Consider the following 27,521-nt stretch of genomic DNA (forward strand, 5'->3'; position numbering starts at 1 on the left):
AGGGGGCTACTTAAGTGGGTGGCACAACCAGTGCTGCAGACCCACTAGTAGTATTTAATTTACTAGCCCTATGCACATAAAGTGCACCTTACTAGGGACTCATAAGTAAATTAATAGTCCAATCAGGTATGATTCAAGGTTACCATGTTTCAGGGGAGAGAGCATATGCACTTTAGCCCTGGTTAGCAGGGGTAAAGTGCGTAGAGTCTATAAACCAGCAAAAACAGTGTCCAAAAAGTGGAGGGAGGCAGGCAAAAAGTTAGGGGTGACTACCCTAAGGCTGTCAGGTCTAACATGTGTCCCCCCCAGCTGAAAGTGGGGAGAGCTACCCGACCTCCTGGGAGCTCTCATCGCTAAGGCGGAAGTACCTGGAGAGACCATCAGCATTGGCGTGGTCAACCCCTGGGTGATGTTCCACCGTAAAGTCCATCCCCTGTAGGGAAATGGACCACCTCAAGAGTTTTGGATTCTCACCCCTCATCTGCATGAGCCATCTGAGGGGCCTGTGGTCTGTCTGAACCCGGAAGTGAGTCCCAAACAGGTAGGGTCTTAGCTTCTTCAGTGCCCAGACCACAGCAAAAGCTTCTCTCTCAATAGCACTCCACCTCTGTTCCTGTGGTAATAGCCTTCTGCTAATAAAGACTAACGGTTGATCTCTGCCCTCCTCATTTAGCTGTGCTAGGACTGCCCCTATGCCATGCTCTGAAGCGTCTGTCTGCACGATAAATTCCTGGGAGTAGTCAGGGGCCATGAGTACGGGGGCCGTGCACATGGCTTCCTTCAGGGCGTCAAAGGCTTTCTGACAAGCCTCTGTCCAATTCACCAACCTAGGTTGTTTCTTGGAAGTGAGTTCTGTCAAGGGTGTTACAATGGTACCATAGCCCTTGACAAACCTGCGGTAGTATCCTGTGAGGCCTAGAAAGGCTCTCACCTCAGTCTGCGTTCGGGGTGGTTGCCAGGCCTTGATAGTTTCAATCTTGGCCTGGAGTGGCTGCACCTTGCCACCACCCACTAGGTGTCCCAAGTACACCACGGAACCCTGCCCAATCTGGCACTTACTGGCCTTGATGGTCAGGCCTGTCTGTTGCAGGGCCTGAAGCACCTCCCTGAGGTGAAGCAGGTGTTCCTCCCAGCTGGAACTGTAGACAGCTATGTCATCCAGGTAGCTGCACAGAAGGCATCCTTGCCAGCTAGGACCCCGTTAACCAACCGTTGGAAGGTAGCGGGGGCATTTTTCAACACAAACGGCATCACCCGGAACTGGTAATGGCCATCAGGGGTTGAGAATGCGGATCTTTCCTTAGCCCCCTCAGTCAGGGCGATCTGCCAGTACCCTGAAGTAAGATCAAACGTACTCAGGAACTTGGTAGCGCCTAGCCGGTCCACGAGCTCATCAGCTCGGGGGATGGGGTGAGCATCAGTCCGTGTGACTGAGTTGAGACCCCGGTAGTCCACACAGAACCGGAGTTCTGGCTTTGCACCTGGGGCAGTAGCCTTAGGGACCAACACCACTGGGCTGGCCCAGGGACTACTGGATTTCTCGATAACCCCTAGAGTCAACATCTTGGAGACCTCCTCCTTGATGCTGGCCTTCACCTTATCCGACAACCTGTAAATTTTGTTCTTCACAGGGAGACTGTCACCAGTGTCAATATCATGAACACAGAGGTGGGTCAGTCCAGGAGTAAGGGAGAACAGGGGGGAGAACTGCTCCAACAGCTCATAGCAGTCTCCTTTCTGGTTTAGAGCCAGGGAGTCAGACAGAATGACCCCGCTTACTGACCCATCACCTTCTTGGGCAGAGAGGAGGTCGGGGAGAGGTTCACTCTCCTCTTCCGTTCCTTCATCTGTGACCAGAAGCATGTTGATCTCCGACCTCTCAAAATGAGCTTTTAGTCGGTTCACATGGAGCACCCTTAGGGGATTCCTAGGGGTTTGGAGGTCCACTAGGTAAGTGGCCTCCCCTTTCCGCTCCTTTATTTCAAATGGGCCAGACCAGCGGTCCTGGAGAGCTCTGGGCTCTACTGGCTCCATTACCCACACTTTGTCTCCAGGTTGAAACTCTACCAGGGTGGCCTTCTGATCATACCAGTGTTTCATTACCTCTTGACTGGCCTCAAGGTTACTTTGGGCCTCTTTCCAGAAGCGGGTCATCTGGTTGCGGAGGGCCAACATACAGCTGACCACATCCTGAGGGGGTGTCTTTGGATCTTTCTCCAATCCCTCCTGGACAATGCTTAAGGGTCCCCTGACAGGGTACCCGTAGAGAAGCTCAAAGGGACTGAACCCTACCCCCCTCTGGGGGACCTCTCTGTAAGCAAAGAGAAGGCATGGTAAGAGGACGTCCCACTTACGCCTCATGGCCTCAGGGAGGCCACCAATCATGCCTTTCAGGGTCTTGTTGAATCTCTCCACAAGACCATTAGACTGGGGGTGATAGGGTGTGGTGAACTTGTAAGTTACACCACACGCATCCCACAGAGACTTCATGTATGCAGACATGAAGTTAGTGCCTCTGTCAGACACTATTTCCTTGGGGAATCCCACACGGGTAAATATCCCCATCAGGGTTCTGGCCACCACCTGTGCAGTTATGGTCCTCAGAGGGATTGCCTCTGGGTAACGGTGGCATGGTCCACCAAAACCAGGATGAACCTGTTGCCTAAGGCAGTTTTGGGGTCCAAGGGACCAACAATGTTGATGCCCACCCTTTCAAAGGGGGTGCCAACGACAGGAAGTGGAATCAGGGGGGTTTTAACCCTTTTTCCTGCTTTACCACTGGCCTGGCAGGTAGGACAAGATCTGCAGAACTTATCTGAGTGTGTCCTCATTTTGGGCCAATAAAAGTGGGTGACAAGCCTGTTAAAGGTCTTGCCCTGCCCCAAATGTCCTGCCAGGGGAATGTCGTGAGCCAGACCCAGTAGGAAGGTTCGGTAACATTGGGGGACCACCAGCATACGTGCTGCCCCAAAGGCCGGAACCTTAGGCTCACTGTAGAGGAGATCATTCTCCCAATATAGGTGGTGATCGCCAGAGGCGTCGCCTGCTGCCTGGTTTGAGGCTTGTTTCCTCAAACCTTCCAGAGTGGGACATTCTTTCTGCGCCTTGCAGAATTCCTCCCTGGTGGGTCCACCCTCAACTTGCCAGCCAGCAAGCTCAGGTAAGTCACCTAGGGCGGCAATGTCTTTCCCAGTTGGCTCGGGAGCCTCCTCCTCAGGAGCCCCGTCAGCCACTGTGGGAACTTCTGGGGCCGGTTTCCCGCACCCCTGGTCCCTCCTCCTGGCAGCTCTCTGGGCCATCGTTCCAGGCTCCAGATGCCCTTGACTTCCCTCTCGGTCAGCCATGGACCGTGTGGTCATGCAGACCCACTCAGGTAACCCTAACATCTCCAGGTGAGACCTGAGCTCCACTTCTTTCCAAGCAGTGTGCTCAAGATCATTGCCTAACAGACAATCTACAGGCATGGCAGGACTCACAGCTACTTTCAGAGTACCAGAGACCCCCCCCCCACTCAAAGGGAACCAGAGCCACCGGTAGGTGACTCTCGCGATTGTCAGCGACTCTGACCTGGTGGAATGTATTAGGTACTATCTGCTCTGTTGACACCAGCTGACTCTTGATAGTAGTCATACTGGCTCCTGTGTCACGCAGAGCCTCCACCTTCTGCCCATCAATGGTGACCCACTGCCGGTACTTGGAAGTATTTCTGGGCATGTGGGCCTTGGGCACCATTTCTCCTTCTCCCAGGGACACTAGGTAAATCTCTACCTGCTCCCCAAAGCTATTTGGGTCCATCTCCCCCCCTAGCGCTACACTAGTCAACCCAGGTGCCTGTCCGGTAGTGGACGGTGCCCTCTTGGGGCACTGTGGATCGCCTTTGTAGTGACCATACTGGTAACACTCCATATATTTGGGGCTAGATTTCCCTGACTTGTCATATGTCCCTGGCTTTTTCCCAAATTTGGAAAAGGAAGGGTTGCCACCCCCTCCCTGGGAATTCTTTTGGGGGCCTTTAGAGAGTTCCTTATCTGCAAGTTTATCTCCCATCCATTCAGTGCCTTACTGGAGAAATCAAAGAAATCTACCCATGTTTGTGTGGTTTGTTTGGTGCTGTCCCTGAACCTCTGACGGTATCCCTCAGGGGTCAGCCCAAACTTGGCAAGTAAAGTGGCTTTCTGAAGTGGGTATGTGTTTTGATCAGGTTGATCCAATGTGAGAAGTGTGTCCCTCCCCAATGGCGGCACATAACCCCACATAGCTACCCCCCATTGCCCTTCAGGAACCTCATGAGCCCTTAGTGCAACTTCATAAGCAGCTAACCATTTATCTATGTCATCTCCCACCACAAAACTGGGCACCACATTTTTGGGTATACGAACCTTCTTTTCTCCAGCAGGTCCTGTCTGTATGCTGCCACCATTATTGCTGGATTCAGACTGTCTCGCCTTGATCTCCAGCTCCTTGAGACTCAGTTCATGAGCCAACAATAGTTTCTTTTCAGCCAAAGCTCTTTCAGCTTCCACTTGTTTGGCTGCTCATTCAGCTTCCGCTTGTTTGGCTGCCCTTTCAGCTTCTGCTTGAATCTGTTTGGCTGTTCTTTCAGCTTCAATCTGTTTGGCTGCTCTTTCAGCCTCAGCTTGTTTGGCTTCTCTCTCTGCCCTCCTCTCCTCCTGTTGAGCCTCAATTTTCAGTTTTGCCATTTGCAATTGGAACTCCCTTTCCTCTCTCCTTTCCTCTGCGGTCAGGCTTTGCATAGAGACACTGCTCCCTGGTCTGGAAGGGGGCACAATTGCAGTGGTAACACCATCCACAGATAGTGAAAATTCCTCTGAAGGGCCATGTTCTGGCTCCTCTTCCTCATCATCCTCTAAATGGGCTTCTGCCCAGGCCCTCAGCGCCACTTGAAAGTCCTCCTTTCTGGAGGCCCCTTGGGTGGGTACCCTCAATGCCCTGCAGAATCCTCTTAGTTGTTTGACCGTATATGCATCCAACTGGACTAGGTCAAAGTCCCTTGTCTGAGACCCAGTCAGAGACATGTTGAGTGAGGATTTCGTTTTTGAAAATTGTCAGGAAAAAAATCGGGTTTTCAAAAAGAGATAAAAACCAAGTTGACCTTCAACTGTGGGTAGGTAGTGAAATACTTAGCTACTGTATGTCACTGCACAAATACAAGTCCTATCCTCACCGCTGATCACCAATGTTAGAAATTGGGTTTTTGGTTGGCAGTCAGGTTACCCCCTGTCCAAGCAAAAGCCCTCACTCTAGTCAGGGTAAATCACACACAATCCAAGATTATCCTGTGCCCACCCTCTGGTAGCTTGGCACGAGCAGTCAGGCTTAACTTAGAAGGCAATGTGTAAAGTATTTGTGCAATAAATCATACAATACCACCATATAGCACCACAAAAATACACCACACAGTGTTTAGAAAAATATATATAATATTTATCAGGATAATTGTAGGTCAAAAAGAATAAAGTTGCAATGGGAAATTGTAGAAATATCACTGAAAAGTGGTATAAAGTGTCTTAAGTCTTTAGAATATAAACAAAGTCTCTTTCAAGCACAAGTACCTGGTTGGGAGTGGAAAAATCTCCTCAGAGGGCCACAAGAGAAGAGGTGCGTGGAAAAAGGGTGTGTGCGTCGATTTCTCCCCAGCACACACGGACTTGCGTCGTTATTTTCCACGCGGGGAAGTCGGCGTCGTTTTCCGGCGCGCGGACAGTCACTTTCTGTGGATCGCGGGGATTACCAGATGTCCCGGGTCTGTGCGTGGATTTTCCTGCTTGTTCTCCGGCTGCGTGTCGGTCTGCGGGGCTGCGCGTCGAAATTACGATCTCACGGCAGGCGTCGCGTCGATTTCTCCTCTGGATGTCGATCGGCGGGGCTGCGCGTTGAAATTATGATCTCACGGCAGGTGTTGCGTCGATTTCTCCTCTAGAGGTCGGGCGGCGTTGTCCTTGCGAGGCCGTGCGTTGGATTTTCGATCGTCCCAAGAGCGTCGCGTCGATCAGCGTCGGTGTGCGGCGTTTTTCTCGCCGCGGAACAAGCTGTGCGTTGAAATTTTCGGCGCACGGAGCGTCCAAGTAAAAGAGAGAAGTCTTTTTGGTCCTGAGACTTCAGGGAACAGGAGGCAAGCTCTATCCAAGCCCTTGGAGAGCACTTTCACAGCCAGACAAGAGTTCAGCAAGGCAGCAGGGCAACAGCAAGGCAGCATTCCTTTGTAGAAAGCAGACAGGTGAGTCCTTTGAGCAGCCAGGCAGTTCTTCTTGGCAGGATGTAGTTTCTGGTTCAGGTTTCTTCTCCAGCAAGTGTCTGATGAGGTAGGGCAGAGGCCCTGTTTTATACCCAAATGTGCCTTTGAAGTGGGGGAGACTTCAAAGAGTGGCTAAGAAGTGCACCAGGTCCCCTTTCAGTTCAATCCTGTCTGCCAGGGTCCCAGTAGGGGGTGTGGCAGTCCTTTGTGTGAGAGCAGGCCCTCCACCCTCCCAGCCCAGGAAGACCCATTCAAAATGCAGATGTATGCAAGTGAGGCTGGGTACCCTGTGTTTGGGGGGTGTCTGAGTGAATGCACAAGGAGCTGTCAACCAAGCCCAGCCAGACGTGGATTGTAAGGCACAGAAAGATTTAAGTGCAAAGAAATGCTCATTTTCTAAAAGTGGCATTTCTAGAATAGTAATATTAAATCCGACTTCACCAGTCAGCAGGATTTTGTATTACCATTCTGGCCATACTAAATATGACCTTCCTGCTCCTTTCAGATCAGCAGCTGCCACTTCAACAGTGTATGAGGGCAGCCCCAATGTTAGCCTATGAAGGGAGCAGGCCTCACAGTAGTGTAAAAACGAATTTAGGAGTTTTATATTACCAGGACATATAACTACACAGGTATATGTCCTGCCTTTTATCTACACAGCACCCTGCTCTAGGGGTTACCTAGGGCACACATTAAGGGTGACTTATGTGTAGAAAAAGGGGAGTTCTAGGCTTGGCAAGTACTTTTAAATGCCAAGTCGAGGTGGCAGTGAAACTGCACCCACAGGCCTTGCAATGGCAGGCCTGAGACAAGAAAAAGGGGCTACTTAAGTGGGTGGCACAACCAGTGCTGCAGGCCCACTAGTAGCATTTAATTTACTAGCCCTATGCACATAAAGTGCACCTTACTAGGGACTTATAAGTAAATTAATAGTCCAATCAGGTATGATTCAAGCTTACCATGTTTCAGGGGAGAGAGCATATGCACTTTAGCCCTGGTTAGCAGGGGTAAAGTGCGTAGAGTCTATAAACCAGCAAAAACAGTGTCCAAAAAGTGGAGGGTGGCAGGCAAAAAGTTAGGGGTGACTATCCTAAGGCTGTCAGGTCTAACAATGACCAAAATGTTTATGTTACGTTCAAATGAGCTTATACTAACATTTGCGTTATTAAATCTGTATTGAAAAACTCATATGCCTTAAGTTAGCATGAGCTGCAGCTTAGCTGCTTGGCTCTCATATTAAATGCATTTTCTATTTTTCAGTGTGCTGACCCACAGGGTACATGACCCTGCAAGTTCTTTTTGGAAGATGAACGTAACCATGTAAATCCGTTTCCCACCGCTTCTCATCGTATTGCAAAATAAATGTTAAAATGATTTGAAACAGTGTAGATTAATGTAATGTACAAGGTCATTCAAACCGGTGAAGACAATGGAACTGCTGACCAAAAGATGTGCAAAGAATTACAAATAGATAAAATCATACCGGACGTGCCACTTCTGAAGACGTCAATTACGAAGACCAATCAAAGACTTGTAAAATAATATGGGGTGAAGATTAAGATTACCTAATGCTTATTTGATAGGTTAAAGATAGTGGGGTATAACGAATGTCCAATAGAATTTTGGGTCAATGTACATTAAAAAAACGGATGAAAACCCATGTCACGGGAAGTCATTTAGAATTAGGTAGGGAATGCTATTGATTTTATCCAGAAACTCTGTCACTCTGTTTGGTGACCTTTTGGTTTACTTAAAACCATCCTCGCCCTTAGATTGTCTATTTTACACTTTATCTCCTTATGAGGGAAGTGCCCTTTTGCCCCAGAGCTGAGTTCTGACTGATGGCGATTTGACTGATGTCCTGAAGACGAAGACTGATCCTGTGTGCTGACCTAATCCTTGGAGGGTAATTATGACAATGCATTTGTAATTTGTCTGTTTGCTTTTCCTTTCTAGGTACCAACTGCTTGCTTTTAACAGAGACCTTAGCTAGATGTTTTCCAAATTAGTGTTCTAAATTGTTTTGCATGAAGCCCAACATGCGAATGCTAATCAGTGGTTAGGACAGGTGTTCATCAAACTGACGCAAATAGACAAACAACTGAGATTATGCTTTGTTGAACTGACGTGTTATTGACTCACTCTGCTAAAATGTATCTATGTTCACGTTGTGTTATGTTCTGATGTTTGTGATTCTCGTCTACATGAAAGCTTATCAAAGTTGCCATATTGTGACTATGCTATTATGTTTCTTGGTGTTGAGATTAACGCATTTGCTGTTAGATTGTAATTAATAGGGAATAAAATTCATAAAATTCTACTAAACTAGGTGTCGTTATTCATGGCTGAAAGGTCATGGTAGTGCCTTTGAATTGATCAATGACTTTGACTAAAGTGAAATGCATTGTCGTGATAAATATTGATGACATTATTGATGTATTGATTGATATATTGATTAGCTATCTTGTCCTCTCAACTGGGTCAAAAGATTTATTGGCCTAAAACGAGTCCTAATGTGTAATAAAATATCAAAAAGGGACGCATTACTTGTTCCATCTAGGGATACCACTTAGACCACATGGAAGGTGCACAAGACTCCTAACTTGACTCGTTGTTCCCTAATGGCATCATTAGGGCCCTGGTGGGTGAGGACAAGGTGGGACATTACAGTTTCTAAGTTCATGTTTAGAAACTATACTTCTAATAAATTCCACTTAGTGCAGTAATCCAGTTTTATGTACTAATTTAAAGTGCTTGCGCGTGGTAAAAAAAAAAAATACTCTTTATCATTTTGAAGTATTTATCATATTTTACATGGCATTTGTTGGGAGATTTACAAGCCAAAAATGTACATCGCACGGCACGTGTTTGGCTGTTAAATCCAACCAGACCCTTGGCTCCGTTCTCTATTCTCCCTATAGATTTGCTGGCTTTCCCACCGCTAATAAAGATTCGGTTAACTAATTGTGCTTTTCACTGACACAGCCTGTACAGTACACCTCTTGTAACAACATTCGCGGCCGATAGCCACCCGGCCTGTAGTTGCATCATGGGGCGCGTCATCTCCTGCGGCCCCGACCAGTCTCTGCTTCCCTAGGACCGGCGATCCGTTTCCAGCCCAGGTGTAACCTGGTGTTGCAGTCCGACTTCTCCTTTTACCTATTTCGGGCCTGCGCCGCAGGTGATACCGTTAAGAGGACGGTGAGTGGGTTGTGCTGGGCGGCTCAGGACGTTTCTCTCTGCGAGGCTGAACTGCCAGGCTGCGCACCCCCTCCTGCTCAGTGGTGGGCGGGACTAGTCCGCATCCTCGTAACCACAGCTGCACAGCCTTGGATGCTTCTCCTTTAGGCTCCTTTTGGGAGCAGTGCGGAATGCGACAGGCTTTAACTGTCGAGATGCCCCAACAGTGCATTAAAATGCTTTGGACGAGAGGCGCCGTTTGTTTTGGGGACTATGCGATTTCTCTCTTTGAGGCGGTCCTAGTGACTTGTGTGAAGAGCCGTCTTTAAAACACCTTTCCATTGGTAGATTTTAAGTGCTATAGTGTGTGACATTTGTATCGCACCTGATGTGGTTTTAGATTTTTTTTGTAGCACAAACATGGCAACGCTGTTAATTTTTAGGTTCTAAAGAACACCAATGTCGGTTTCTTGGTATTTTTCCTAACAAAATGCCACACTGTGCCTTGCTTTATGGGGCGCGTTTAACTTTTGCTACTCCAGCCTCTTAGGAATCTGTTTGAATGCATAACTTTCAGCTCTTCTGCAAGTGGGTAAGTTGTAGCGAGTGTTGAGTGGACAGATACTCCTTGCAGCTGTCAGTCAATCAAGCACGAGGACCATACATAGTGACTGCCCAGTGTAACAATAACTTAATTTTTTACTTTCCCAGGGTCATGTGTAACTAGCTGCTCCAGCGTAGGTTTGTAGTACGCTTGGGCGCAAATTAAAACGTGCAAAATGATGATTTGCATTTCACATAATTATGCATATTTTTGCAGTCATTTTGTATAATCGTGCTATAGCAAACTACACGTTTTCGCACAGTTCTTATTTTTAGGTCTTGCCTGCAGACAGCTTTCACCTATTGTCTGAGGTGGTGTACTTATAGCGGGTGTTGCAGCATCCCTTGTTCATGATTGATTGGCATTCTTGACCGTCTCATTTCCCTGCTCTTTATCTGGTGGCGTTCATCCCTAATCTTTTGTTTGCCCCACCTCTTGAGCATCACTTATTTACCATGTTCGTCATTGCATGACATGTATCCTTCCACTGAGGCTTGAGGGAACTATTTTCGTTTTTGTCTCTGGGCACTTCATGGGCGCCGAACACCTCCCTCTCGTCCTTCTATGCTCCCTCAACACAAGTTCACATTAGGAGAGACTTCTGCGGCCGTGTCTGCCTCCTGAGCCAGGCACCCACTGTTTTATATCCCAAAATGTCTCTTTTTCTCCCTTTTATCCAAAACAAAAAATATATCCCCTCTCCCCCCACCACCTTGCCAAATTGCCTTGGCTGCAGTGGGTAGTCACTTGATGATCCCTTGATTGTGGCAAGATTCTTGAAGAAAGCAAACATGTACAGTGAAAGAGAGATGGGGGGTGAACAAGGTGGCCTTGCACTGAGGCTCCGTGTTCACCTGGGCACAGCTGACGACATCCTGCGATAAAGACCGCACTAGCTGGCCTGAAAAGATGCATCAGTGCTCAGGCGACAGCAGAGGGTCTCTTGGGACGTTGCCAGCAGTGTCCCGATGAGTGTGTGGGTGCTGAGGGTGGACGCGGGTGTCGCAGCCTACCCGGATCAGACAGCACTTATGCCGTTCCCTAATTCAAATAGGAGGCTCTGCCACATGAGGTGACTTTGCCTACAGGCCTGCACGGTGCCCTAGTGGCTTGACAAGGCGGGAAGCGAAGTGACACCTAAACCGGGGCCCACTATCCTGCATGGACTGCGCCGTCTGTGGAGCTCCAGCTCTTCAAGCAGTGAGGTGCATCGACGCTGACTGGGTGGAGAAGAATGGGCAAGAGGACGCTGTTTACATAGCTTGATGCACTGTGGCGCTGGTTAAGTTTAGTTTAGTTTAACAGATTTATAAAGTGCATAGCTACCCGAAGGCTTCCGAGCGCTAAAAAAGGAAGTGACAACTCCGACACAGGAAGTAACCTATATAAAGTGAAAAGGATTAGGTCAAATAAAGGAAGGCCTTTAATTTTTTCCAGAACAGTAGTTCCAAGGGTTCTTGCCGGAGTTCTAGAGGTAAGGAATTCCAAAGGCACTATGCCTTGACTGAAAAGGAGTTACTTCCCCATGATGCCCTCTTAAACCATGATATATGAACTAGCTGGGTGGTAAAGGATCTCAGAGTTCTTGTAGGGATATAAGGGGAGATGCTTTGTCTGAGGAACTGGAGACCTTTGTTATGCAGGGCTTTATGTATCATGCAGAGGGCCTTAAAATGAATCCTCTGTTTTATTGGTAGCCAATGAAGGGAAGCCAAGGCTGATTTGGCTGATTGATGTCTGGGTAAATTTGTGATTAGTCTTGCAGCCGCATTTTGCACAACCTGAAGTTTCTGTGCTACATAATCAGGGGAACTAAGAAAAAGGGAGTTACCATAATCCAATCGGGAAAGTATCATGGCCTGGATGAGAATTCTTTTAGCCGGAGGGGGTAACAGCTTAAAGATTTTCGTTAGAGTTCTAAGGAGGCCAAAACAGGATGAGGAAATCTTTTTAGATTGCTGTTCGATTGTGAGGCGACGGTCAAGCCAGAAGCCAAGGCTCTTAATGTGATCCTTGGGGAGCGGAAAGTTGCTGAAAACCTCTGGGTATAATGCCAGAAAATTAGAAGGGGCACCATTGCCTATGATCATCACCTCTGATTTTCCGTCATTGAGTTTTAGTTTAGACATGTTCATCTATTTGCCAATATCAGCGAGGCAAAGAGAAAGATTAGTCAAGGAAGGATCCTTGTCGTTGGAAAGGGATACTACTAGTTTGGTATCGTCAGCATATGGGACCACCGAAATATTGTATGGTTTTACAACTTTAGCTAGGGAAGAAAGATAGATATTAAAGAGAGTGGGGCTCAAAGAGGAGCCCTGTGGAACACCGCAAGTAAGGGGGAATATATCAGACAGAAAGGACCGATCAAAGACTTAAATGGTTCTACCATTCGGCAATGAGGAAAACCAAGCTAATGCTGTGCCTTCTATCCCTAAGTTGGAGAGCCTATGGAGGAGGGTATTGTGATCTACAGTGTCAAAAGCGGCACTGAGATCAAGTAAGATGATGGCTGCGTGCCCTCCATGATCTAACAATTGACGGGTGGTTTCAGTGACTGCCAGAAGGGCTGATTCTGTGCTGTATTGGGGTCTGAATCCCATTTGGGTAGAATCTAAGAGTTCATAGTCCTCGAGAAAGCATGTCAATTTCTTGTTAATGTGCTTTTCCATGATTTTGGCTAGGATTGGAAGGAGAGCGATAGGCCTGTAATTGCTGAGCAAAGTAGGGTCAAGTTTGAGTTTTTTCAAAAGAGGTTTAATAACCCCATGTTTAAGGGATTGTGGCAGAGATGCTGAGGTTAGAAGGTGATTAATAATACTTGTCAGGGGTGGAACAATAGTGCCGGAGGCCAATGCCAGGGTAGTAGGAGGGGCTGGATCGAGGGAGGGATCCTGACTTAATATTATAAAGAAGATTTGTAACCGAAGATTCTGTTAAAGGCTGAAAACGTGCAAATGAGATCGATAAAGGTTGGGGGTTGGCGAGTTGATCGCTAATGGTTTCATGGATGGGTATAGTTGGAAAGGAAGAGTATATATCAGTAATTTTTTCCAGAAAGAAGACCGCCAATTTATTGCTGTGCTCAATAGAAGCCTCTATAGGAGACTCATCAGAAGATATATGGGTAAGTTCTTTAAAAATGTGAAAGATCTCTTTCTGAGAGTCAACAGTGCACTCTATAATTTCCTCAGGCAATTGATGTCCACACTTCCTCAACCCCCACACCACTGCCCCCTACTGGGGAGTGGGGGCACTCTGAAATCTTTGGGGGCGGATTCTGACAACATGAATACCATAAACCCAGAGGATTACCGGCTGCCTACCCCACCCATTACCAATGAACAGACTGTATGGGGCACATGGACTTCAAGCTCAGGGTGCAAACTGTGACTTCAGGGGTACAGGATGGAGCAGGGTGCCCCACATGCCTACAGAACAACCCTGTAAGAGAGGCTTAAAACCCCCTCATAGCATTGTATCACATGACTGTGTGACTGCGCCCTGCGGTGCCACACAACAGCTACTCTGTCCAGGGCTGCCTCCTTATCTGCCCAAAGAACTGTTACTGGGCCCCAACGACTACTTCTGTTGGGGGGGTGGGGGGAGATGTCATGCAGTCCATCTGTCTTTTTGATCCCCAGACTATTGCATGATGTGGGAGGCCCCACAGACTAGCTAATGACCTTCTCACAGCAGCTTCGGCCATTTCTGTTAGGACATACTTGCTTTATACCGCATCCTCAACTGCTCCCTCCGTCTAGTGCCACTACACATCACTGACGGGGTGGTCGTGGTGATGTCATATGGGCAAGGCAACTTCTGACCCACAAGTATCTACAGACACTTGCCCTTTTGTGGATATAGCAGCGCATGGGGAGCGAGAGTGTGACAACTGCGTCACTGATCCTCAATTAGATCGGGAGCACACACTGATGGGTGCCGAGAGAAGGAACTGTGGGGGTATGGTGTGCCAGAATACCTTTAAGCCCCTTCCCCAGAAATCGATAATGGCCATGTTATCACCCACCCAATTCCCTGCGGATCCAATCCAACAACTGGAAAGCACATTAGAGAAGCAAACAAGCATGTTTGACAAAATCTTACAGGCTATACAGGACTCCAAAGGTGCCATGGAATCCCAATTGGGAGCCATACAAGTTCAAACAGGTCTCCTGCGAGCGGACCACGGCATAGTGACAGAACGTGTGGACGAGATGTAATCTGCTTTAACCACTTTTTGGTCCTCCATGGTGGCGATGCAGGACCAAATAAAGGCGCTGCAATCAGAAGTCTGAGTTCTTAAGGCAAGGGCTGAAGATGTGGAAGGATACTGTAGATGTAATAATATATGCTTACTGAGCTTTCCAGAGAGCTGGGCCCGGGTACGGTTATAGGGGGTTTGACATAGTGTTGGTGGTTATTGAACCTGGCCTGCTGCCATCAGAGACCTCTGCAAGGACCTATCATTCCCACAGATCCACCCTGCCTATTGTTTTTTTTCCTGTATGGGACTTTGTGGCACAATGCCCAAGCCTGGGGTAGGGGAGATTTTCTAAAGTTTTAGATCTGCGTTTTTGTTCTGGTTGGAGGGAAGGGAGGCAGGAGGGAGATGGGGATGCAGATTGGCTGAGTGGAGGGGCGACCTGGAACATCTGAGAGTTTAGACACTGAGGCAAACATGACTAACTCCTTTACTATAATAATTTGAACATACATCTGGCGCATGGCAACTCCTGTACAAAGACATAAAATGTATGCAGAACTAAGGCACAGGCACGTACTCTTCACCTTTCTTCAAGAGACACACCTCACCTAGGGATAATTTGAGAAGGTGTTGCAGGCGCTGGAGTGGGCAGATATATGGCATAGGAGATTCCGCATATGCGCAAGGCCTGTTCATATAAGTTGCTTCTGGAGTGCCTTTTGTGAAACATAGAGAGGTAATTGACGCAAAAGGCAGATACATGATCCTGGAAGAGGTAATTGATACAGAAGGCTGATACTTGATCCTTGAAGGTGCCCCATCTCATTGATATCACTGTACACTCCTAACGCACACCAAGGCAAGTTTTTCCACGCACTGTCACCTACTCTATTACCTAATCCCCAGGCTCTAGGGTTGTGGAATGGTGATTTTATTTGAAAACATGTCGCTGGGCTTGATCAATCTATTCCTCCAGTCCCATGTACCAAAGGCGAACATGCCACTAAAAATTTTCCAAATTGGACCCAAGCACTATGGGGGTTATTCCAACTTTGGAGGAGGTGTTAATCCGTCCCAAAAGTGACAGAAAAGTGACGGATTTACCACCAGCCGTATTACGAGTCCATTATATCCTATGGAACTCGTAATACGGCTGGTGGTATATCCGTCACTTTACCGTCACTTTTGGGACGAATTAACACTCCTCCAAAGTTGGAATAACCCCCTATATCTTTATGATATCTGTTGCAAGAGGCACCCTGGGACGGCTGTGTACTCCTAGTATGCACTGGGCCACCATGTGCACACCAGGATCGAATATAATTTTTTCTAACACAGATCTTTGGCTTCAGACATGATTCTGAATATTGAGCAGGACCATGTTGGCCCTTAGCCCCCTTAAGGTTACATGTAAATTGGGTGGGACTCGGGCAGGCATACCCGAAATGAAGGCTGCAGATGGAGGCTTTACAGGATGTGTCGTACAGAGATGCTATTGACACTCACCTCACACTATACAGAGAAAACTGGTACAGTGGGCTCTCAGGGACAGGAATGGGATGTCATGAGGTTGGTTATGAGGAGGCAATGTATACACACATGCTTGGGGGCAAATTCTTCCCTATGGCGTTGCAGACTTGAAATGATGAATAAGGGCTGCGGAAATCGAAGCAGTGACTGTGCCTGATGCGAGACTGCGTTTGGCGGAGCTCCACCATCCCTAACGCGAGGAGATAACATAATTGAGTGACCTTGACTATAAGACCTGTCTGGCTTGCCAGCACCAGGATGGTAATAAACTGGCCACACACTGGTTTGGTTGTTGTGCTCAGAGATCCCCAAAGCACTGATTGGCACAATACGCGATTCGGCGGGCCACATATTCAGTACTTAAGTTAACATTTTTGAGGTGTTTGTTTGGTTTTATGAGGACCTGTATTTTTCTCCTCCGGACCTCCCAATCCCCCAGAATGCTATCAGAGCTTCCTTCCATGATGCAGCTCTCCCCGTCTGTCCCCACTACAAGTATCAGAATTGGAACGCCCCTTGCTGTTGGAGGAAATTGAACTTGTGATTCGCCAGATGGCACCAGGTATAGATGGGTTCCCAGTGGAATATTATGTGATGTTTCGGACCACTCTTGCCTCTAGGCTGCTAGAGGTTTACCAAAAGTCTCACCAGAGCGGCATTCTTCCTGAATCATTTCATGAGGTCCTCCTTGTGTTGCTACCAAAACCTCGTAAAGAGCCCCTACTGGTGATAACAGGATATTAAGGAAGGTACTGGCCAATTGATTGCTTCCGATGCTTGATTCCTTGGTCCCCTCGGATCAGTGCAGGATTATTCCACCAACTAGGAACTGGCTATAATGTGAGGGCCTATGTCATATCATGGGTGTTATGGAGGAAACAACCGTCCTCCTAGTGGCAGTCTCTTTAAACTTTGAAAAGGTCTTCAACACTCTTGAATGGGCGTACTTGGTTCCAGGATTGGAGGCCTTGGGGACAGGCCCTGATATTCCTTCAATGGGTTGAACTGCTGTACACTGAACTGCAAACCTGGATATGCACAGGGCAACAGATCTCGTACCAGTTTGCGATAGAGAGAGGGACCTGCCAGGGCTGCTCACTTTCGCCCATCATTTTTTACCTGTCCATGGAACTCCTGGATGCATTGTTGCAGATCAGGGGCCTTATTTGGGGCATGTGAGTTGGCTCAGACTGGTATAACCTCTCATTGTATGCAGAAGATATACTGATATCTTTGCAACAGTTCTTCCTAACCTGGGGTCTGCAGCCTCCAGGGGTCCGTGACACATTCCCGGGGGGTCCGCAGACCTGGGCCGGCAGGAAGGCACTTCTCCATCTGGGGCCTCTGACAGAAAAGTGTGTTTTGTAAAACATATTACCTCCTTATGCAGCATTTTTAAAAGCACAGCAAAGTTCCAGCATCATTTGGGCAAAGATAAGTGTCAAGATGACTCTGTTGATTAATGTACCTGCTGGAGAGAGTTGAGAGTTTTGTCTGGTGGCAGTTGTGCCACATCTGAAGTAGTGCAGGTGGTTAATATGCCTACTGCAAAGAATGTGTATCATGCAAAGACATGTATTTAATGTGCATGCACAGCGGGTTACTGCTTTTATTAATGATATTCTTTTGTTACTGAGCAGCTCAACAGTTACAATCGTAATCTAACACAGTGAGCTATAAACTGCCATGAAAGAACTTCATGCAAACTGCATGGCACAAATTGGAAAGTTATGTTTTTTTCCCAGTCTTTCATTTTGCTTATGCTGCTAAAAAAAGGTTTGCTTTCATAGGAATACGTTCTTTTTAAGTCAATCTTACCCACTGTGTTATCTTCTGAATCCTGAGTTTTTGCCTCTCCAGACCAAGCACTCTTGGAAAATGCCTACCAGTTTGGATGACATGTGAATCCTGCACGTTGTAAAGTGCTTTGACACCCTACACTGGTACAAGAGGTACTACAACACAAATGAATTACATGTGACTGAGAAGCTATGGAGAGATGAGAGGCCCTTATTTTACCTCCTTTCCCCACTACATATTTATGTGAACGTTTTCTCAGATTTTATGTACCTAAAAAATAAAAATAGAAATGGCTTGGGAAATGTAGAACCTGGCCTGAGGATTCAGCTATCCTAAATAAAACCAAACATTGAAAAGTTGGTCTCCGAGATGCATATTTTTTCAATGTAAATTAATTAAATCCTTAGTAATTCAGGTATTTGTTTAGTATGCACTTGTTTGTGTATTTTTTGTGAATTACTGTTATAATATTTGGAATTTAAATTGTACAAATTGCTTAGGAGTCCGTTGCTTTCAGTAATGATTCATTAGGGGTCCTCTAGAGTCAAAAGGTTGGGAATCACTGACCTGCGAGATCGATTGCGGACACTCCCTGTCCTTAATGCTCTATTGAATCGCTTCTGTGACTTGGCGGGCCTCAGAGTGAACTGGTGCAAATCTTGTATTTTCCCCTTCCGTTGTGTGGATCAGGGTGATCAGGAAGTTCTGGATCCCAGACGACTCCCTTGGAGTTTTGAGACCTTGTACTACTTGGGGGTGAACGTGTACCACAAAGACCTCCTTCATGAGAATCACAGACGGGCACTGACCTCTATCCAACAGTCTATGACCTTCTGGCTCTTAGTGTCCATGGGACATGCGTCAATAGCCAAAATGCTAGTTCTTCCTCAACTACTATACTTCTTTGTGGCACTACGTGATTATCTGCTTGATCTGTATTCAAGGAATTGAGAAGGCTGATATCTGACTTGGTGTGGGGACCAGCCCGAAAGTGGGCCTCGGTTCAGCTGTTCCAGCTTCCATTGCTAGAGGACGGCCTGGGGGTGCCGGACCTCAAATTACATTTCACATCAGTATAACTACAGTGGCCCATGAGATGGCTAGCGGGGGACAGAAAGAAGGAGGGTAGATTGGTGCTCGTGTAATTGGGCAACATAGGCTTACTGGAATGGCTGTTTACACCTGAAGGCCCATCAAGAGACTCGGGGAAACTCGCACGGGTTGCCAAGCAGGTCTGGAATAGATATACTCAACCCCGGCAGACCCAGTCGCATACACATCAAAACTTCCAATATGAGTGGTGCCGGCTACGAAAGTGATGTCAGAGACCCATGATCCGGCACCATGGCTGGAGGCAGGGTTAGTCCGTCAGAGTGACTTATACGGTGATGGTTCACTGTGCTCCTTCCTCACCTCCCATGCACTTACACTAGCCCTAAAGGACACATGGGTGATGGGTAAAGCTAAGCCAACATTGTATCAGTGATTGCAATTCTTCCCTACGCCTGGACTGGGACGCAGGGCGATATCAGTGCTTTATTCGGCGCTGTTGGCGGGAGGTGCAGAAATGGGCGCTTCATAGTAAACTGCACTGGCACGATTGTCCAGGTACTGAACTCACTGTCAAACAATGGAGGATGGCAGTAGAACACGTGAAGCATGTATCAAAGAATGCTCACCTGAAATTCACCCAGTTTAATTATGTCCAGCAGACAAGCTTCACGCAGCATAAGCTTCATGTGCTGTTCCTGTTGGTCTGGCCTGCCTGCCCTTGATGTGGGTATGGGGATGCCATATTATTCCACATGGTTTGGGAGTGCCTGCTATTGGCACTCATGTAGATCCAGGTTATGTCCCATATATCAGCAGTGGTCGACATCAAGTTGTCTCTAGATCTGCTTTTGTGTCTCATGGGAGTTACAAAATGCACCATGTGCTCCAAATTCTACTTAAAAATGACCGATCGTGCATTGGCCTTGTTTAAGCTCCTGATAGCTATGATATGGAAGGTCGCGCAACTACTCATGATTAATGGTTGGCTTCAGGCAAAGCATAAATGGACACTAGCTGAGGTGGACACTATGGTGTCCAACCAGCGGCGTGGTGGTGATGTAGTTTGTACGCTCTAGAACACCTATGTACTTAAATTGTTTGATAAAGTACACCCACCTCCTCCTTAGACTGCTTAACTGGGTGGGGTAATGTAAGTGGTGACACAAATAGTGGACACAAAGGAATGCTGGTATAATGGCATGAGAGGTCTATCGCCCTTACACATCATTACACAGCCCACGTGCCACTCCTGTCTCCCCCTCGCTCCCTTCCCCCTACACACACCCCATTGACCAACATTGACTGTTGACATTGATACACCAACATTGAGCGTTGACATTGATACACGCTACAGTGCTCCTGCAATTGGTCTCTCCTCATTATTATATTAATATGAAATTATTCCCTAAGGTCTCTGTTGGACCTGACCCTTTTTGCAGGGTCATCCCCAAACTTTTTGCCTTCCTCCTCCTGTTTTTCTGACCCTTCTTTTGTTGGTTGTAGGACTCTGAGCACTTTATCACTGCTGACCAGTGCTAAAGTGCATGTGCACTCCCCTCTAAACTTGGTATGATTGACTTACACTTGATTGGCACATTTAATTTACCTGCATGCCCCTTGCACAGTAGTATCTCTTATACTCAGGGCCTGTATATTAAATGCTACTGTGGGCCTGCAGCGCAGATTGCGCCACTCACAGAAGTAGCCTTTCAACCTGTCTCAAGCCTGCCACAGCAAGGGCTGCATGCACAGTTTATTGCCACCCTGTCTTGGCATCTAAAATCACTTGCCAGGCCTGGAACTCCCCTTTTACTACATATAGATAGCCCTATGGCTAGGTGCTATGGGGGTAAAAGTTAGGACATGTGCCCTCATTGTGTGTCATGTCCTGGTAGTGACAAACAACCTGTTTGGTTTCTCACTGCTGAGCGTGCTGCCCTTCTCATACGTTTGTATTAGGAATTCCCTTATATATGTCTAAGTAGTAATTTCTGATCTACGAGGAGTCACGTCGGCATGTTTAGTATGTTTGGAATGGTAGTGAGAAACCATAGTTATTGGTGTAGGTGGATTTTTTATTACTATTGTGTTAATGCCACTTTTAGAAAGTGGGCATTTCACTATGCTTATGACTCTTGTGCTTTACAGACTGACTCCAACCCTCATCTGGTGTAAATCGACAGGTGGGCTTTGTGCATACTTTCGAGTCGGCCATCGCACAGGAAGGGTGGATTAGCAGGATTACATCTGCATACTGAGTGGTCTTCCGGGGCAGGGAGATTGGGAGGCAGGGCACACTCACATTTGTATAGGCTGTGTCCTGCCCTTACACAAAGGGCTTGTTTATTCCCTACTGATGTCTGGAGCCAGGGCTGTGGTTTAGAGGGGGTGTTATGCACTTTTAAAGTTCCCTTGAAGTGCCCCCTGAGATCAAAGAGATTATGAGTATAGGTAAAGGGGTTGTACCCCATGTTTGCGGACACTGTGTGGACTTGGCACCAGGTGCTGGTTGAGGGAACTGTTATTCCAGGGGAACCGCCGTTGAGACTGCCCTGCTGTTGTGCTGACCTGTGGCCAGCTAGGTCTCTAGAAGGACTGTCATTTTGCCTACCAGGACCCTGATGTGCTGGCCTGCTGCTGGCTCCCCTCATAAACTTGCTTACCAGTTGTTTTCCGGAGCTAGGGAGATGTGTGTATGTCCCTCCACCCTCCCAGTTCTGCTGGAGATGCTTACGCTGAGCGCTGTAATCCTTTTTTGGAGTTGTGCCTCCAGTGCGTGGGAAGTGCCTTGTCAGGAGTCCAGGATGCATGTGGTGAACGCTTCCGTTTTCCCCCATGGCCGAAGAGGAAGGAGTAGTACGCCCAGTCGCCAGAAGCAATCGGCAATCAGCAAACATGGATGAAACGTACTCTTTTCAGAGCCCCCATGTCACAAGCAGGGATCCACTTTGGAGGCCCTTCACACCCGCGGCCTGAGGCACAGAAGGAAAGGAGTTGGCTCTTGTCTGGAGACTCAGGAAGGATTTCCTAGGCTGGGCCGCCCCGTGAGGAGGAGGGTATCGGTTCGGGAGGCCTTGGAGGGGTCCGGATGGGCTGCCCATTGATGGCAGCCCACAAGGCAGCTGCAGGTGTCAGCAGTCCCACTGCGAGGACGCGGGTGGCTGTTTGCTTATCTCCCCACATGGGGAGGGACCCCGGTAGGGTACCCCGCCAATGAGGAAGGTGTGTGGGCTTTCCTCACCCCCTTTAAATGTATCTTTGGAAGCATTTTCACCCCGTCACAGCAGGGCTGAGTACCTTCAGCTGCACCACTAGGACGCAGGCAGCTGACTGTTGGAATTCAGCTCGTGGGGGACCCAGTGAGTTCTCCCCGCCGATGCAGGTGGTGTGGGGGCCCGCCCCTCATGTTTGTGCATACCCTTGGGCAGCCCTGCATCTGTTGGCAGATTGGGAAGGGATGCTCAGCGTAGGTCCCAGTCTTGCTGGTGGGGATTTTCTTACTTTATTTACCTTAGTAGGTGCACAGTGGTGGCAGCTCCCTACAGTTTGGATTTCTCTCTTTCTTTTTTTACTGTAACATATGACATAGGAGCTCAATAGCGCTGGGTCTCATGGTGCGACTGTTGATGGCAATATGTATAGGGTAAGGGGATGGTTACTCATTGATATTCTGCATTTCTCTATCTTTGTTTGTATCCATACCTAGCAAAGGCTTAGGAGCGGAGAAAATGTGGAGGCTGCTGTCCCTGAAATCTTACAGCAGGAAAGAGGCATGGGTAGTGTGAGGGAGGCAGCCTTCTGTTCGAGGTAGTATGTGTAAAGGGGCCACAAGTGCATGCAGATGTACTTGAAGTGGAGCAGTGGAAGCAAAATGGTGTGCAAAGGAGAGCTGCAGGCACCAGCAGGAGAAATGCTGCCACCGTATGGATCAAAAGAGATATGCCACGCCTCCTGTGTAACAGTGATATCCGTGAAAATGCCAGAGTGGGTGGTGGCAAGGGTAATGTGAAGCACAATAGTTACATCCTTTACTTGTTCTGTTCATTGAAATTTGTTATGTTAAATAAATGTAAATTGCGCCCTGCTCATCCTCAAAAGGATATCTAGCCGTAAGAGTATCCAAATAGTGGGGTGCTGTTCTGCCTAGGTTGCGGGCGGTAGAAGGGGAATTTTAAAAGAGACAGGTTTTTATCAATTTCCTGAAGAATGCATGAATCGAGGATGGGGTGTATATGAAAAGGAAGAGAGTTCCAATGAATGTTGGCCAAGTAAGAACAAGATCTTCCACCCGTTCTGGTGCAGAGAATCCGGGGGTAGGGCTACGGGCCAGGAAGAGTAATGCAGGACTCTTGATGGGTTTTAAGGAGAGATTTTTATCTGGCAGTATTAGGCATCAGTAGCATAAAAGTCTCTGTGGGTGTGGCACAGCAGGTAGGACATAGACACATTTTCATCTCAAATACATACTTTTCAGTTTTGGTATACCTAAATTAATTCAACAAAACAAATGCTTATTAGGCTAGATTGCACACAGAAGAGCTATCTATAGGTACCTGGGGAGTTACCAATTGCTCAAGAGCTCGTCAGAGAAACCTGGTTTGGAGTCTTTCTAGAATATACTGGGCAATACCAACACATAGGGTATTACTAAGGGCTGGACAGCTGGTGATGAGTGCTTGTGTATCTTTTTTCCTACATTCCAAAGGGATCCATTTAAATTTTTCTGTAGAATATGAAGGGTCCTGTAGCAGGATTCACAGACCTCCATGATTTGATTTTGTATTGATAAAGTGTTGTCTACCAAGATGTCAAGATTGCGGGCTGTCTTAGGTGAATTGAAGGAAAGCCTAGTACACTTGGACACCTGCTTAGTGACCAGATGTTGACTTTGCCAAACCGCAAGATCTCAATTTTGCCACCATTTAGTTTGAGGCAATTGCCTTCCATCCATTTAACAATGGATCTTGCATGGATGTATTCTTTTGAGATATCTGGTACTGGTACCTCAAAGCTGCCAAGACTTCTGTGACTTGTAGGAGAGATGAATGAAGACCTGGGTTTATACTCCTTGCATTGATGATTACTTTGTTGTGGGGTCTCTGTCATGATGTTTAAACATATTTTGTTGCCTCATGAGACCAAGAGTTTATCAATCTGTCCTCAGAAACAACAAGTGTCCCCTAGACAGGAATTTAACATTGCAATGTACTTGTGACTGCATTAACATGTTGAAACAAGTCTCTGTGACAAAGTGACCTTTAGATAGTTTTACATAGCAAGCTATTTCAGTCCAATTACAGATGACAACGTAAAATACCACTAATTTAAAACCGAATAGCTCGCTACATTATCACTCACAAGGCAGTTGTAGAATACCTTGTGGACTCAGAGACAAGTATTGCCCCTCATCTCTGTAACTCATGATTGTGGTCTATCGTCACAGCTCACGTGAAACTGCAGTTACCTCTTGAAATGTATGATTCTGGTATCATAAGCCTGTTTGTGTGTCTCTGTTCAACATTTGCATCGTGTAAACATCTAACAGGGATGCGTCTTCGTGTACATGGCTCTGTTGGGCTCATGTCTGGTACTTGCATGCCCCTTTTCAGACGCACAACTCTGTTCAAACTGTGTGCAGTGTGCCTTTACAAGTTTTTATTTAACCATTATGTTCTCACTTTCATCTTTTCATCTGTCACTATCTCACAATCTTTTTTGCTATTACTTTACTGTCTTCAGTCTAATTAATTTCCACTTTCCTCCATTCACTCACCCATTCTGTTGTTTCATCCTCTTTTCCTATTATACTTACAGTTCTTTTGTTCTCCACAGCATCTTTTGTTCTTTCCCAGACTGATATTCACACTTTTTCCACATTAACATGATTATTTGTTTCTATTATCTTCATGTATGCTACCTTTTGTGTACTCAAATAACAAGGTGATGGATGGAATGCATGAATTACTCTCAGCTACTGGGGATCGCTCAGACCGCATCCCAATCTATCGTTTTTTTGTCCACCAGGCCACCTCGGTTTGGACCCAGCCGTATGCTATGTTTTGTGTTCTCTTCCTCTGGTTTGCTTGCTCAGCTCATCCTTAATGTATCTGCATGTGTTCTCATCCTCTTTTCTTTCAGTATGCTATTTTACCCAATTTTCAATCATACTTGCATCCACGCTATTTTCCCTCCTATTCTTAGCCTTTCAACTATTTAAGAGCTGCTTTCTGTGTTCTGATGTTAGTATGTCTTTGTCTTCTCTCCTTCAATAATTTTTTACCCTTTTGTTTGTATCTTTGTGTTCATCCCACCACTTTCACCCACTCTCACTTAGCTGCCTCTCTTATGAGCTCATTCACTTTATTTATTGTCATATTTTCTTGTTCACTGCGTTTTTGCATGAGTCAGCACATTATGTCTAGTCCAACTGTATTTGCCAATGTTTTTTTTCAAATACAGTGAACACATTCTCAGTGCCCAGGCTCATTATTGAGTCTCTGGAAAGGAGCTTAAAATCACTCACTAATGAAAACATGTCTCTTCCTACAGATGTCTATTCATCTTACATTCACCATTCGGTAGAGAGAACACTGACCAAGTGAAACTTTTAGCCTTACTCAATGTCTCTCAGGACTTCTTCATTTGTGACAAACACCATTTTAACCCTTCAAGGTAACTGTACACCTTAGAAGATTCAACGACCAATTACTTTAGTGAGGTAGTCAACTGTATGATGAGGCTGTGGCAGGAGGTGCATGGCCCCAAGGAAGTTAGAACAGCCATATGTTGCTGTGAATGTGCAAAATGGAAGCACAACCATCTTGTTCTATAAAAAGCATACCACCGTTACCTGCAGTTCTTAACTTGGCTTCATGTATCTACCTTCTATTAGTATACAACTTTTTAACTAAGCAGGATGTATAAACTACGAACCAGACTGTCTTTTGTGGTGGGAGATAGAGGAGCGACGGGAAGAAAGGGAGAGAGAAAGATGGACTATTTCTCTTGTGGCTGCTTAATATATAGCTGGTTAAAACCCCATAAACATGCAAGTTAGTAGGTTTGCATAGACCGAGTATGTAGATCTGCAGAAAGGTGTGAAATAAAGGGAATAGCTAGTATTCAGACACTACTACTTTATGAGACCTGGTATAATCAGTGAGGCTATTATCAGAGCTCTTATTTAATCAGATTGCTGCCATAATTTGTTGCTACACTGCATGGCACTAAAAGGATAAGTGGATTTACCACACCCCTGATAAAATATTTTTACCTATATTGAGTTTATAAAATAATAATGTAACGTTCATCTTGAACTCTAATTAAATTACTTTTGATTAAATATAGACATCCCCTTTATTATTTAATAATGCATAGTAAAAATATGTTTTTACTTTAGGTGGGAATTTATTTTTTAATTTTAATTTCAGAAAAATAATTTTCATTTGATACATTTCAGTTCAAGATTTATTTCTAAATTAATAGTGCTTTAGCATATTTGCCTTTTGTTATTAATTTAGAATAAATATATAAATAAATATTTAAAATGAATTTACAGTGACATTTAACATAAACATCCATTTACTAACGTTTTCCAAGGTTAATAAATGCAACTGATATGAAATGTTTTTAGATGTGTTTTTAAACATCAACTTTATTTATATTGTTTAACTATTTTAAATAATTTAATTTAGCATTATTTCCTATGGGGTTTTATTTTAAGCCCCTACCTCTGTTATTTATTTTAGGAGGATGTTGCAGTGCCAGTGTGGTGTTGGACTTGCTCCAGCTGTGAGCTGCTGTTTGGAGACCCTTTTTAGGGTAGAGCGTGTGCAAGTGCTGTGGACCATTTTGTAATCTCTTTGTGGGCTTCTAACCACACTCATGTCGCGCCCGTCACTTTCATTAGTTCGTGAGTTTGTCATTTAAAAATCGATTGATTCCATTTGTGAAAGGCATACATACCTTTTCCACTGCCTTTTCCAGTGTTTAGCCCTCCTCGAGTGCACTGGTAAGCTACTGAAAATATACGAGACACCGTGATTTCAGCTGGTTTCTGGACTACTTTATCTTTTAATTTCCTGCTCAGCGCGATCTCACTGGTCAGAAGTAGAGCGGTTTGCATGACATCTACCATGTTAGATGGATAAATGCTCTTTTCCCGGTTACATGGATAATTGCACTTTTGCCAATAAGTTTCACTGCAAGGGAACTTCTGTTTCCTTTTCTGTGTCTCCTTCACGCAAATGGCAACCGTCAGCTCGCATATGTGAAACCGTTTTACTTTTCATTATCAGGTTATGTGGCAAGAAAAGTCCGGTTATGAGTTTACAATGCTAATAGCTCTAATGCGAGCAAATGCGAGACCTGTTGCATTGCAAATGCTTGTTAACTGTAGTAGCTCTAGAAGTGCAGTTTGTGAACAGGAATGGGCTTACTGTTTTGTGGGTGGTTGCACGTCCCTACTGAACCGCACCCTAACACTCCCTTATCCTCACCTTTCTCCTCCTAATGTCCACCTATTTAGTAGTAAGTACGGCCCATTTTTTTCAGCAACTCCCCTTTGTTCCACATTTACTTCTAAGTAGCAAACTTACTAGTAAGAGGATCTTCCCATTGAAAACATAGGAGAGGTGGAGGTGAAGATTTGCACTCGTAGCTTTCTACATGGCATTTTGTAGTACCTTTAACAGTATTAATACTAAAGGTACTTCGAAAATGCAGTTTGTGAGTAGACCCTGAAATGTTGGCAAACAGAAAAAAAGTAAAGGAACATATGAACAAAACATTAGAAATCGTGCATTGCAATGCATTTCTTGGAAGCCCACCACAACATTATGACGCTAAGGAATAATCTTTAATTGCTTGCACTCCCTTGTGTTCTCCTGTTA

At 46.1% G+C, this 27,521-nt stretch overlaps 1 protein-coding gene across 3 annotated transcripts in view; it reads left to right on the forward strand.

Moving 5' to 3' along the window:
- LOC138246164 (zinc finger protein 182-like) overlaps positions 1–27,521 on the forward strand; it is a 145,445-nt gene that overhangs the window by 63,309 nt on the left and 54,615 nt on the right. The window contains exon 1 of one of the 3 annotated variants that reach the window (XM_069200474.1): positions 9,294–9,457. The exons of 1 other annotated variant lie outside the window; for it this stretch is intronic. The gene's annotated coding sequence lies outside the window, so the exon portion shown is untranslated. Of the gene's footprint in view, positions 1–9,293; positions 9,458–24,943; positions 25,303–27,521 lie in introns of those variants that run through there. One more of the 3 variants, XM_069200476.1, reaches the window with a different exon arrangement.

The sequence above is a fragment of the Pleurodeles waltl genome, chromosome 7 (genome assembly GCF_031143425.1).
Source record: "Pleurodeles waltl isolate 20211129_DDA chromosome 7, aPleWal1.hap1.20221129, whole genome shotgun sequence".
Lineage (NCBI taxonomy): Eukaryota > Metazoa > Chordata > Amphibia > Caudata > Salamandridae > Pleurodeles > Pleurodeles waltl.